At 33.8% G+C, this 15534-nt stretch overlaps 1 protein-coding gene across 8 annotated transcripts in view; it reads right to left on the minus strand.

Annotated features, from left to right (window-relative positions):
* Positions 1-14528, minus strand: part of CDH10 (cadherin 10) — an 89936-nt gene extending 75408 nt beyond the window's left edge. For 5 of the 8 annotated variants that reach the window (XM_015854457.1, XM_015854456.1, XM_015854460.1 and 2 more), the window contains exon 1: positions 13970-14360. The gene's annotated coding sequence lies outside the window, so the exon portion shown is untranslated. The other 3 variants (XM_015854461.2, XM_032442477.1, XM_015854458.2) reach the window with 2 other exon arrangements.
* Between the last annotated feature and the right edge of the window lie 1006 nt (positions 14529-15534).

A 15534-nucleotide genomic window follows, 5' to 3' on the forward strand; every position in this document is an offset into this window, starting at 1 on the left:
CAGGAAAATAGCTGTAGCTTGGTCTAAGACTACTTGAATATCTACTGAGATTTGTTTTCTTTTTTCTTTAACCTGAAGAGAACTTGATTGAATGCTATTGGAGAGCTAGAGCTCTAGATACACCAGGGTGTAATTTCTCTGAAAATTTTCTTTCCTGCACAGGATATTGTGAAGCTATTTGTGAATTACTGTTAAATCAAGAAGTGACATAAAGTTTTCTAGCCAGGTTTTTGCTCCCATTTTAAAGAAATGCAATTTATGTCATCTTTCCTTTCCTGAATTATTCTCACAGTACTCAAGTAACAGATATCTATATGTGTTTCATAGTTTGCCCTACATCAAAGGACATAGATGTAAATTCGTTTCAGGAAAACAAAATTTTATTTATGAAGTACATTAACTTCATAACATTAGTCCAGTTAACACACAGTTTTTTATCTTAGTGCTGTATGTTCATACCTCAAACAAAGCTTAAATTGTAACTACACTGTAAAGATAGCAAAGAAAGTAAGTATTTCATTTCTAGACACTATACATATCATAGAATCACAGAATGGCTGAGGCTGGAAGGGACCTATGGGTCCCTCCGGTCCAGCTCCTGCTCAAGCAGGGATTCTCATAGCAAACTGACTAGTACCATGTCCAGGTTACTGCTAAATATCTTCAAGGAGGAAACCCCTGCAGTCTCCCTGGCTAACTTCTGCACTGTTTTGTCACTCTCACATTACAGAAATGCTTTAAGATGTTCAGAGGTAATCTTCTTTGTTCAAGTTTGTGCCTCTTTCCTTAGCACTGACAAAAAACTGATTCTGCCATCTTCACACCCTCCCTTCAAGTGTTTACAGGCATTGATGAGATCTCCCTAGGCCTCCTCGAGACTGAACAGTCCTAGCTCTCACAGATTCTCCTCGCAGTAGAGGTGTTCAGCTTCTCTGTTCACCTTTGTGACAAAGCAGATACATTCACTTTAGCAAAGGAAAAATCATTTAAACTAATGACAAAAATACATAAACAAAAAAATCAGTATCACTACTCAAGTTTAATTAAAATAGTGCTTCCTACTCTGCCCTGACTACTATAATCTCTGAAAGGCAAAGTCATAGCACAAACTTACTCAGGCTGTTACTGAAGGTGTGTGAAAAGATGGCACACCTCTGTCTTGTATGTAAGAACAGCATTCACAGTTGTGATCCTGTGCTTTTGTGACCTTTTTATCTTGCTTAGAATTTCTCTAGGCAGTTAGGCCCTGAAACATGTCAGTTATATATTACTGCAGTTGTACAGCAGAATGAATTTTCTTCCTTCAGCGCCAGAGCACATTGCTTGGACTAGCTGGTAGTCACACTAGGCATAAATAACTTTGACAGTCAGAAGAAGAACACACTAAATATACAAGTTCCACAGATCAGCAATCAATCTTACCTGACAGACTAACCTCAGAAACAATTTTAAAAAACATTTTTTCTTTTTGATCATCTAGACAAGTTCCATGGCAGTCACTTTTCAGTCTCCCTTTATATGCAGGATCTAACAGTTTTCAGCATAAATAATGTATTTACTTACCTGCCTAAAATTCTAACTAAATGAAGCACCCTGGGACTGAAAGATAAAAATCTGCAATTCAACAGGTGCAACTTGCAGAGGGGACATGCAAGGGATTTGGCAATTGTGATGCACAAACTGTAGTAATTTCACTTATTCCAAAAACAGATTCTGATATTTTACTAGGCAGATTATGTGGAGCTTCTGACTACCGTCACAAAATCATTAGCAAGCTTTGTTCTGTTTTCACCTCTATAAAACCCCAAGCAAAAACAATCACTTTGACAGTTTCCTTTTTGCTCTCTAACTTTAGTGGAGACATCGATAGTTTCTATCGTTTTATCTTTACAAGACACCTTGCTAAGCATCCGTAGCCTTTTTTTCCCCTTACATTTGTTTTTCATCCCTCTTTCAAATCTACCTGTAAATTCTCTTAAACTCAGGTCAAATGTATCATCATTCTATACTACCTCAGCAGCTTCATTTTTTAGATAAACATTTTAGGAAGTGAAAATTGGAAGTATATATATAATTCTACATTTCTATTCTTTAATATTCTGTATAACATAATACAGCTAAATTTCATTTACCTTAAATACAACTGCAGAAAAAAATTACAGCACCACACATACACTAATGAAAATGATTCACACAGATTAAGATATTTAGAACATGAAATTTTTGGTACAAAACTTCCTAGAAACATTTTTAAGATCTCATTCTTACAAAGAACAACAACAACAAAAATGTACAGATAATATTTTGGATTTCAATATAATTATTATTCCTAAACTGTATATGTCATAATGTTATAAATTTTTCATTAATAACAATATATATATATATATAAATCTATGCCTTCAACTTAGTTTTCTTTTTTCTTTTTTTCTTTTCTTTTCTTATCTTTCCTTTTTTTTTTTTTTTTTTTTTTTTTTTTTTTTTTTTCCCCTAAGGGAATTCATTCCAAGTGAATGCACTGGAACAAAAAGTTACAGTCCTTTCATTAATTCTTCTACCACTTTATTCTTGTATGTGAAGCACATCCTACTAAGAACCAAAAGATACAAAAAGAGACAGTGAAACAAGCAAGTCAGAACAATTTCACTGGAGTGAGAAGAAGAAATCTGAATGAACGTAGCCTCACATATACACAAAACTTTTGAAATCCTGTATCTTATTGAATTAATGTTGTGATTCTCCTCTGCCTTGTAGCTGACAGACAAGAGTTTTATCTCTAGCTAACCTAGGTAAACCTATTAAAAAAAAAAAAAAATGCAGGAACTCTAACCATCCAAAAAGTCATTTCAGCCATTGATTTAACACACTCACATGCTGGTGTGGCGTACAACCGTAAATCATCTAGTGACTGCCTATTAAAAAACAAACACAGTGTAATGAATAGTATTTTAATATATAGCAAACAACAGCTGGAAAAGGTATATTGTATTAGCATCTTTATTTTCTGTGTATGTTCATGAAGCATCCGCAGTATCACCCATGTGTACAAAAAGTGTTGCATCTTCCAAAATAACAATATCCAATTGAAATACTTCTTCAATTTCAAAGTTTTCAGAACATGAAAAATATTCTCATTTTTATAAGATATCGTTAACTGAGAACTATTAGGATATCTAAATGCTTTTACAAAAGGCAGAAGAATAAGAAAAAAAAAACATACTTGCAATTTATGTATTTATTTGTTTATTTATTGTATTAGCAAAGGACTGAAATTCAAAATTTCAAGATCAGCTTTCTATCCCTGCAATATGAAAACTTAATTTTTATATGCTTTCAGTCCTCCCAAGTGGAAAAAGTGCTCTTATAATAACTCACAGAGTTATAATCTTCAATTGGTCTTCAAAGTTCACAAGATATTTGTGAACATAATTTGGACCACGTTGTAGTAATCATCTGTCAGGAGAACAAAACATAAGAAAACAAAGATTTAAAAATCGTCCTTTCTTTTGAAAGAATGAGAATCCCTGGTTTAAGTTAAAGCTGCATTGACATCTTGATTTTCTTTCCAGTCACTGAGAAAGGTTTTTGCACCTACAAACTTTCAGCATGACTGGAACTCAGGGGCAAATAAGTAAGCAAATAGGGACTATCATACTGAAAATTCCTTACAAGATTGAGTTAGAATGTGATTTGTACTGATTGCAGACATCTACAAGCATTACCCTCAGAAAAGCAGGTATTGTACTATATTCATTTGGTTCAAACTCTAAAGCGCTGATCTTGCAGAGCCCTGGTAAAAGCACAAGGAAACAACAACAACAACAACAACAACAAAAAACCCAACATTTCTGTGCTCTTACTGCTTTTGCTACATACAGGCTGCTATGAATTTTCCAAAGACCAGAGTGGAAAATAAAATCAAGAATGCCAGCAGAGACCCTGGCTTTTTCTCAACATTACTGGATGCTAAAGTGAATATTGCCTTGAGCTAGCTAACTATTCTACAGAGACCTAATGAACTAATACAACATAAATCTATTGGAAATTGCCTTGAACTAGTTAAGCACTTAAGTATTCTACAGAATTCTAATGCATTAAGGACTAAAAATCTATTTCTATATGGTAATTATAGTCATTTTTCGTGAGACTTCTAAAATCAATATTTGTATTAATGCAGCTGAAAAGATCAGAAAATAAATAATAAAATAAAAAAGAATCCCTTCCATCGCATGAGTTGATTTGATGCATTTGCTTTGAAAAAAAAAAAAAATAAAATAAATCTTTTTTTTTAATTTTTATTTTACTGGCAGGCTTAGGAATTTCAGTTTAGTTTTCTTATAACTATCATCTTGCCACAAGATGGCACCAAAAGATTAAAAATATCAGCATTTTTCAGGTTCCCCATGGAAAGAAAAAAAAAAAAAAAAGGAATAAACTTTTAAGGAGTTGTGCAGAAATAGACAACATTTGGGCTACAGTAGTAAGTTATGAACATCACTCCGTTTACACTGGCAAACTGCTGAAATATATAGACATCACAGGGTTACTGAATATTGAGAAAAGGATTATTTTACTAGAGCTTAAGTTTTCTACCTTTTGCAAAACACAAAGAATGAATATTTAGAATGATATTGTTCCTTTTCCAGACAGGGAAATGAGGTCACATTTAAATAAATGAATAGAAACTAAACGGACACAAGAAAAATCTTCATGCTTCACAAAGAGTAGTATTATGTGATTGGAAGCAGCCCTATATAAACAAACAAAAAGCAAAGGTTTCTGTAGAAGGAAATATTTTAAACCATAGTTAATTCATTGGCAATTATTTTATGCAGTTCATTTTACTTTTGTATAGAAAACAAACAAAAACTGTTAAATAACTTCTTCACCCAGGAGGAAACCAAGCATCTCAAATCACAGAACTGCTAATTCACCAGCAAATTTCTGCATGCCACTGTAATTGTTTCCTTTAATGAGAAAAGACCCTGAAAAATAACAAAACTACAAAGGAATTATTTTCATGTCAGTATTATCTTGAGTTTTGTTGCTAGTATTTTTAGTTGTACAGAAACACATTAAGCTAATATCAAACTTTGTTTTCACGTATCATTTCACTTTAGCTCATATGATTTAAAGCAATGATGGACTACTCTGGAGTACGTTAGATCCATTGTAATGACTTCTATTTCATTCTGTTTTCTTAAACAGAACATAATCCTAGCAAATATATATTTTCTCTCTTGCAGTCATCACTCTATTATGACACTACATTTATTTCTTATATTATTGTCCTGTTATCAAGTTTTAAGCTACCATAACAATAACAAAAAGGCTTCTGAACTAGTCCAGACATTAACTTATGGTGCAGAATAGCACAATTTTGCATGGGTGTTCTTTCTCAATGGAGAAAAATAAATAAATAAATAAATAAAATAAGATTTTAGCATGCTAGAGCTATAAATGGTCTCCAAAAGGCAGAGTAACAAAGAATGAGTCACATAACTAAGTTATCATTGTCATGTACTTCTTTAAGGCAAGTCTGTGCTTTTCAAGAGGCTGAACTGTAACTATCTAAATAGTAGCTGTGGGACTGATCCACCTAGCCTGCCATTATCCCATTAGATCTGTCTTTTACAGACATTCAAGTGACAAAACATCTCAGACTTTATGTACAAGTGCAAGTACCTGCTGCTTAGATCTTGATGGCTGCAGCCATCGTAGAAGTAAAAGGTGAGCATTTACACTCCTGATCATACATAGCACCCAATTTACCCAGAAGTGGTTGCTGTGTCAACCCCCTTTTTTTCTTTATTATTTTTTTAATTTTGATCTTGTAATGAGGTAGGCTGAACTACTTTGAGCTTTACCATTTGTGTTTAACACCCACTAAATTTGCCTCGTTAAAACTGAAAACATAAAAAACCTCATTTGTTCATGGTTGTGTGCAATTTCTGTTCTAAAACAGAAATTATATATATATATAGGAAATACAATTTAAACCTCTGAATGTAACAAATTGAAATTATCCTGTTACTTTTTAGACATCTTTTCATTTCAGAACTTAAATAACTGACTTCTTCTTTGTCACAAAGTTGTAGGTATCCAATTTAGAACAGTTCAAGCCCAGTGACCTTTCTCATTCACATTATAGACTCCTGAATTAACTTGAAGATTTATGCTCGTCAAAGCTATAATGATATTATTGCTATAATAGCTATGTCTTAGTTCATCATTCTTTTCTAATTCTTATTCTAAGCTCAAACAGAAAGCTAGGGGAAACCAAACCCCATGTAGAGAGTATTAACAAATAGCAGATGTTTTAGTGTGGGTTCAGATGCCTTGCTGAAGTTGTTAAGAGGAAAAAGAGGGATATGAGTTTTGTCTTCATCTTATATCTTGTACAAATATATCACACAAAAGCCTAAATTTTAGAGAAAAGATAAGATTTTCCATCATCAGAATAACTGCTATTCCATTGAAGTGTCTAAATATTGTAAGTAAATTTAAAAGTAAACACAATTACACTCTAAGAATGTTTTTCTCAAATTAGTGAAATCACAGTAGTACCTCACTGAAGACTGAAAATTGAATTGCAAACAAGAAAAAATAAAAATTAAAAATAAAAAAAAAAATTAAAAAAGGAAGTGTATCATTTAAAAGGGTAATATTGCAGAGGAAAATCCATCTATCTGCACATCTGCCATCCACAGATGTAACTACCAGGAAATAAATAAATAAATAAATAAATAAATAAATGGATTTAGTAACAGATAGCACATAAGCTTGCATGTTCTTAAGCACAAACTGTCAATAAAATGTGTCTTAGTATTAAGTCATGGAGAGAACCAAGAGAACTTGATAAGCCTGGGGCTCAATTCACCTGTTTTAATCAAGGTGTCAGCTTCTGTGGTATCTTGACCACAAGCACCAAACTCCTACTCAAGGGAAAGAGCACATCTCAGCATTCTAACTACAGAAAACCTTCATTCAACACAGGAAAAAGATCACACTTCTGTCCTTTTTTTATGGACATCATATACTTCTTCCAAAAGACTGTGGTAAATTTCACAAGGGGAAAAGGAAGGAGATAGAAATACTATTTAAAACATGCTCTGGGGAAGGGAGTAGCAGTAACATATTTGGAAAACTTACTTGGTTATATTGTATGCTTAAGCAGATCTTGAACTATCTTTCTTATAGTAAATACATTTCTTACTTAAAAGAGAACAAAATGTTTCATACAGCTTCAGAATTACTGGGTAACTCACACAGGACTATAGGTCTACACTACTATTTACCATTTCATAATGGACTATTTTGATGAAAAACTAAAGAGGCTGAATGCTGCTAACCTCTGCTGAAACTCCCTATATCCTGTGGAGGTGATTCCATAGTTTCTATGATGTTAATATAACATTGTTTAATCTTGGTTAAAGCTATATATTTAACCGTGACTTATTATTAGATGTCTAAAAGATGGGTACTAGATGTTTCGTTTTTTACGTGAAACTTGTGAGAATAAGATAGTAGCTCTATACAGCATACTTTGCAGGATCAAGTTTGTAATGTAAAAGAAAAAGCAGTGTACAACTGTATTGACATGTAACGATATATACTGATATGACCTATAGTAGATTATGTGTATTTTTATATATTAGTGTTTTTTTTGTTTGTTTGTTTGCTTGCTTTAAGACATTCTCTTGGCTTTTGTTAGTTTGCCTGTATTTTTCATTCTATTTTCTTGAGTATTGTCAGTTTCCTACTGAAAACTCAGGTTATCTTTTGAGTACCCTCAATGTAAAAAATAGAATACATTAAGATCTAAATCTTATTCAGTTCATTAGTACACGTACATCTTCAGTGGGTGGATTACTTAGGATTTTTGTATTGTATTGAAATTCATGAGTTCTAAGTCAACTTTTAACCGATTTGCTGATGACACATTTATAAATGGATCTGTAGTTCTTCAAGGAATTATGTACTATTACACAGAGAGGGACGCAAATAAAATGTTTCTAGAATCACACTTTATCTGCTATTTTCCAGCTCAAATATTTCTCTAGTAATAAATAAAAAACAAAAACATGATTATAAGTCCATGTATACATGCATATATACAAAAAGACAGAAAATAACTTGAGGATTGAAAGAAGACATTATTTAAATTTCAAATTTCTATGTACAGATTTCAAACAAGACCAAAAGTATTGTAGATCCCTCTTATCTCTGCTCAAGGAGGAAAATATATATATATATATGGAGTAAATGGAGTAAAGAAAGATGGGAGTTTCTCACCTTGAAAACAGGAACTTGTAGACATATGTAATAGACTACAGTCCCAATTCAAAATTTAAGCTAATATATCTATCATGACCACATCAAACAGTATTTTAAGGCCAAGTGATAGACATTATTTTAAAGAAAATCATTAGGAAGATAAGCATAACAAGAAAAAATATTGTGCCCATTAAACCAGGTAGATAGATCCAGGAAAATCTCAAGGCAGTGATGGGTAAAGTACTCTCCCTCCCCGCCTTGCTCACAGCTGCTTTTAAAACAGAGTCCAAATCTCTGTTCAGGAGACTTCATCTTTATTAGCAGTACTAGTACAGATCTTAGCAGGGTTACAGAACTCTTGGTCCTAGAGAATCCAAGACTGAGGTCAAAGGCAAGGATGCAAACTATGTACAGCAATGTTACTAGAGCTGAATGAGTTTCAGGTTTTGTACATTACATATATTTATTCTCTCACCACAAAAAAAGGCACTGGGAGAAGAACACATGAATATTTGTAAGAAAAAGGAATGTATAGATTTGGAAAATGAATTTACTTAGAAACCTTAGAAAGAAGAAAATCTTTCTCTTACTGACTTGACTGTTGTCAACATATAAATAGAAATAATTTTCATTTCTATTTTTTTTCTCATTTTCGTTAAAAAAAACACCTAAGTTTTGGTCTGGTTACTCTGATTTATTTTTACAATATAAATCATATTCAAGAAAATCTAGGTACAAAACTATCTCTGTTCCAGAAGAAGTAAAAATTACCTCTATGCTATTTTTACCTATACAAACCAATGACACAATGCACAATACTGAAGTTTTCCTCAACAAAGTCATACATCTATTTGTGCCTAATGTTAGGATAGTGCAACAACTAATAACATTTTTACTCACAAAACAGATATAAATATCATATGAACTACTATATTGTGGTTGACAAGCACAAAATAGCAGCTGAGTTATATACATTTATATTGTATGTTAATATAGGTGGAAGGGGATGAATACTAGTCTTGTTGCATTTTGAGCTTTGCTCAAAGTGCAGTAAATTACTTTGGTATCTATTCTTTAAGTCATAAAATCTGGTATTGTAACACTGCAGATTTCATGAGGATTGCATTCATTTTTAAGGATCATGATCTGATCAGGCTAAGAGATGGTATGTCATGTTCTTTATGCTTTAATGTGAAGCACTAAAATAAAATAATACAACACAACCAATCTGTAATGTGGCAGATGACACATATGTATAGAAATATATATCAAATTACATCTAACTCTACATGAGAAAATATTTCAGATTTTTTCTTCTCTTGAAAAACAAAAGTGCATAATTTTAGGTTCTGAGCAACAGAATTCTGGAAATTTCTATTTTCAATTTTTCGAATGATTATCTTAGTGTAAGCACACATACACATGCTATCTGCTTTACATATGTTTGAAACATGACTCAAAGTTCATTTTGAGTTAGTGTTACAAAGTTGCCATAATAAAGTTCAAAATAGAAAAGCATTTTGTTGAAAACATGTGTATACTGGAACAGCATTAGAAAGAGCACCTGCCATGTTCTTTTCATTGTGTCCACTTAACTTCCTAAGTCTCTGCACATTCTTAATGGAGCCTCTGGGTACAGATGTAGTACTGCACACTTCCAACTTGAGTTTATATCCCAGATCCGATGCCCTGTGACAGTGAAAGCTGGAGAACAACTCTGAGATATTGGTAGAGCTTCACATGCTCTGTTGCAAAGCCTTCTTTATCAACAAAGTGATTAACTTTTATTTCAAATAATTTAGCAGAGGCAAGAAATTAAAGCATGAGTTAACAGTGAAAGTGAAGTTAAAAAGGGCTGATATAATTTGAGATCAATTTTACAGTATTCTGTTTCTTAGAATGAAATCCCTGTACTAAACAAAGATATTCTCTGTTTTGCTTTTTCAGTACACACACACACATACTTGATGTAACCATTTCTGATGTTTAACAATCAGGAAGACTGCATGTACAAAGAAATGCATTAAAAGCCTCAGGTGGCAGATTTTTGGCAAATCCTCCACTAAAATCTCGACCAATAAGGCAGGAAACAGAATGTATAAGCTCAATAGCTCTTTGGTTGGGTGGTGTTTTGGCTTGCCACCAGATAAAAACAGAATTAAGAAGAAGAAAAAATAAAACAAGGGTGCTTGGATCTGGCTGATATTTTCTGTGTGCTGTAATACATCCTGATGAGTGTAACACACTCTGCCCTCCAGAGATGAAGTTTGCCATTACTCTGTAGTAGAGGTTCTAACTCACAGATGAAAACATGTTAGGCAAGCCACCATGCTAGGGACTCAGAACTGAAGAGGTGTAAATCTAGGGAGGGCAAATCAAACAAAAGTCAACAGAGGAGTTTCTTTGGGACTGGGAGAGTTTTGGAGAACATTTAGTCCAAGACAGAGTTCAGAATGCCATTATTACTTGATTGTATCTTGAATTGATTTTTCTCCAGAAGTTGGACATTAGCAGAAAGCACTCTTTGTAAAAAATCAAGTGTCCACATTAGATTTGAAAGTGCAGGATGTGCAGTGTGTATCATAAAGTGTGGCCAACTAAGTTTTCAGTGAACCATACCTTGAATGAGTGTTTGCTGAGAGCTGTATAACTTCCAGAGCAATTTAAGGTGTTCTACGGTGTGCTTATGTGCAGTCACTTCATAATTTTTTACTTTAGAATACTTCAATTGTTAACAGAAAAAGAAGTTTCACTTCTGAATTTCAATATTTCTCTCATTATAAATACCAACTAGTATATCATTAAATATCCCATAATAATAATAATAATAATAATAATAATAATAATAATAATAATAATAATAATAATAACAGCAATGAAGAATATGTATTTACATGGCTCACAAAGAATTCACAGGATGTTTCTTAGACTGTCATATTTGGCCTATTAGCTTGTCCAATTACTCAGTCTTTCTTTTCCATTTCTATCTATTAAGAATGCCGAATAATTACGTGCAGATTTTTCAGGTACAAGCAAGAATATACTGCAGTGTTCTAATAATATGTGTTTACAAATTAGATTTGTAATAATGAACTCATTAAAAATACTGTGGTAATAATCAGAATCTTTACCCCATTGCTACACTTCAAAAATATTTGTTTAAATTTGACCCTTTGCATAAGTGCTGCAACCTAGTGGTGTGATAAGATATAAAATTACTCTGCTTTGAGGGTAGTGAATTTTCATCTGCAAGCTGGCTGTGAACATGGTTAACAGGCATAGGAACTACGTTATCTCAGAGAACTGCTTAGATGAGAAAGGCTCTGTCTCAGTCACTTGCTTCCTTGGGAAATCATGCTGAGAGTAGGAAATGATTGTCTCAGAAACAGTGGTGGTGATTGTTCTCAGATTAATCTTTTCTGTCTTTTACAATGAGCTAACAAGAAAAAAAAAGTAGAAATTATATAACTTAACTGAATTTGTATACTGGTGTGCATGTATAAGTGTGTATATTATGAATGTCTATTTACATTCAATTAATGATGAGCTTATTTGCTTTGACATGTAGCAATATTTTTATGTATTTTTCAACTACATCTGAGCACAGAACAGTAGCCACAGTGTTTATTCTGAGCATATTTCACTATTTCATCAGTTTCTTTGCAGATTTTTTGTATACTGAGAACATGCAAATAGGAAGTTTTAATAGATCTCATTTGCTCTAATGAGTGTAATGCTCTAACCAGCAAGACCATTACAGTCTACAACTTCCTACATATCATCCTAGATTTTTCTATTTTATAGCAAACTGTTGCAAATGTTTATAATTGTTACAAAATTATAAACACAAACTCTTGGTGATGTGAGCAATCAAGGTCTTGTCCAGAGCCGCCTAAAGAAACAAAAAATTCTCAGCTGCTTTGTTGTTTAAATATCTGTATTATAATTAACACTCCTCAGACATTACAAAGTTCCTACTGAAGAATATCAAATCATCTTAGCTGCACACAAGGTAAACACAGACATAACACTAAACTAGAATTAGCAGAAACAGCTACAGACATGACCTTTTCTTCCACATTATTGTTCAACAAAGTATATAAAAATTTGAGAAGAGTGCCTTCAGGCACAAACTAGATTATCAATTTCTAATCTAAGTACTCGTGTCCTGATGCAAGCCCATATACTGACTCTAAAAAACTGTTTTTCAACTCTGGGAAAAATAGCTTCTCTATTTGCCTTACCCAGTTCCCTAAGTTCATTGTTTCTTCCTTTGCCTCCTTGAAAACAAAACAGACAGGCATTCCATTCACAAAGTAACCAATTAATATAAAAGTTTAAGTAACAGGAAAATCTCAATAAATGCTTTTACCACACTCATTATGTTCCTGGTACATGGCATACTTAAAAAGGATTTAGATATTCAGTACAGTACAGTCTCTCATATCTCCTTTCCCCCTCCAGTAACATTGCTATGTAAAAGCAGACATTACTACCACAGAGAAAGTAAAAAGAAAAAAGAAAAAAGATGATATAATTCTTCACAAACCCACTTCCTCACACCATGCACAACCTCACACACTCATTTGTGCAAACACACAACAAGTTGTATAATATATATAAAAAATACCTTAAAAGCAAAGGGTGTACAGTTGGGTTAATACAGAGGCTTTTACTGAAATGAAAGATGAAGATTATAGGAAACAGCTCCATTTGTGTGGAAGCAACAGAGATGATAGGTCAGTTTTAAAATGCTGGTTGCTATTTGTCACTGATTACACGTGCAGATGCCTTCTCTTAAGCTAAAGGACTATTAGATTTTTTATGGCTGCAACTAGTATCATGTGCTGTATTAGTCTATGGCAAATTTCTCATGCAGCTAACAATGCCACCAATAGTTAGTAGTTGGGAACATGGATTTAGTCTTGTACTGTGCTGCATTAATTTAAGACCACATCAAATATGGATTTTATTGCAGCAGTGACAATAAATGCTCACATAGGTGCAGACTAAATTTTTTCTCCCTCCTTTTTTTTCTTTTTCCCCCATACTGAAATTACAAATTTAACAATATTTTTTCCCATTTGTGTATAAGTATCTCTCTACCTATATTTGAAATATTGCCTGTATCCACCCTCTTTCCCTCTCCGCAGGGATTTCCTTTGTTAAAAAACATTTCCTCTAAGTGCATACAATTATTCTGAAATTCAATTCAGGACAAAATCAATAACAGTGAAAGCTGTAACAGACTTGCTCTGACACAGAGAAAGTATGGGCACATACGTTCTTCATGCTATGCCCATAACAGTTACACTGTGAAACGCTGTGCCTTTTTCAATTCAAATAGTATTGTTGCTGTCCCCATTGAATTTGCAAGAACTGAATACAGATTGAAACTGCTGCTTGGAAGACAGCCTGTTTACTGGTAGAGAAAGAGAAATTTATGAAAAGCTTAGCAGACCAATCTTGAATACATATGATATTGGTTTACTTTAAGTAAAGAATGCACAGCATCTATTTCCTATCCCTCGTCTCATTACTCCTGAGGCATATTTATGAAATGTAAAAAGTTGCATACTGTAGAACAATTTGATGTACTGCATTAGATACCATGCTGCTCATGCTCTAATGACAGTGATAATAACAACAACTACAAGGAGCTTAAGGAAACGCAAATAATAAAGACTCCTACCTTTTATTCTGCTTCTGAGAGAGTGAAGTAGTGTCCACCCCAAGGAAAACTGAAGAATGAGGTATTAGAGTCCTTTTCTTGTTTCTTTTCTGCTCTTATTTGCTAAGACTGATCCCACTTGGATCTAACTCAGGCTTTTTCTCCCAGCATCACTTAACTCTGGACAGCAGAGAACCAAAGCAGAGGGGGAGCTCTCCCTCTGACTGGCTTTCATTCAGAGCTTCTGATTAAAAAAAGAAAAAAAGAAAAAAAAAAAAAAGGACACAACACTCACTCACCCCCACGCACGCACTGACACACACCACACACACACACGGGCACACAAGCACCGCGGGTCGCTCTTCCCGGAGGAAGGCAGCGGAGAGCCAGGCGCTGCTGCCGGAGCCGCAGCACTTACCGGGAAGGCTGGGGACTGGGAGCGCAGGCTGTGCCGAGCACACAGCGATTTGCAACTGAATGCAGTGGGAGGGTACAGAGAGCGGAGAGCTTTTTTGTTAAAGCCTGTCGCCCTCCCTTCGCTGACAGAATGGTTCTCTGTTTTTGAAGTCTAAGGTAATCAGCAGCCTCATCTACTTAGCTGATCGCGGCAATGCGGAGAGCACCATCACTTTTTGTGGTATGCTTTTCTTGATTAAATACAGCCTCTTGTCAATACCTCAGGTGATCTTTCTTTAATGTTTATAATATATATATTTATTTATAGAAATTAGCGTGGTGCCAAAATAAATCACACCATCAGAGGGCTTAGATATTGCCACAAAGGCAGTTTCTTCTATGGTATCTATTAGATTAGAAACATTTCTTTCTTCTGCTCCACCAGTTTTATGATTACTATAAAACAAGACAGGTTCATATGATATTAAATATTTTCCCATTTCAAGAGGTCATCTGAGAAAAATATCAACATCTCTATGAATCCTCCATTCTTATTCTTTCCCCAGTTGATATATGTGATGCCTACATTTATTTTGTTTCAGTCTCCGTATTTGGACTCTTATTTTGTGCTCCTTTTCACTAAGCTGATCTGAGCTGGTGACACATTTCTAGTATAGCAAACTGGACTCAGCACAATCCTACTTGGATCATATCGTCAAGTCCAATCCTTTTATTTGTGATATTGTAGAGAGTTCCATGTACATTAGTTAGATTTAAGAAATAGTCACGTAAGATTAAACCAATGGATGTCAGTATTGCTCTATCCATAAAGTGTCATAAAGGATTTTCTCTGGTTGTGAAAAAGTCATCTAAAAATCAGAAAAAAAGTAAAAATCTCTTAAGCAGCAGCTTAAAAATGTATTTGTGAGTGAGGATTGCAGGTTCCTATTAGGCTGCTTGTTTGCTTGTTTTAGATGTCCAAAAAACAAACAAACACACCATGCAAAAAAAAAAAAAAAAAAAAAAAACAACAAAAAACCCAAAAAAACCAAAAAAAACAAAACAAAAAACCAACCAAACAAAAAAACCACTGAACCCAATGACTACAACAACAGCAACAAAAAAGATCTTTCTCTTTCTGAGCATTTCCTAATATAAGCAACTGGTATCAGAAATGGTCCAGCACCTGA

The sequence above is a fragment of the Coturnix japonica genome, chromosome 2 (assembly GCF_001577835.2).
Source record: "Coturnix japonica isolate 7356 chromosome 2, Coturnix japonica 2.1, whole genome shotgun sequence".
In the NCBI taxonomy this organism is placed as follows: domain Eukaryota; kingdom Metazoa; phylum Chordata; class Aves; order Galliformes; family Phasianidae; genus Coturnix; species Coturnix japonica.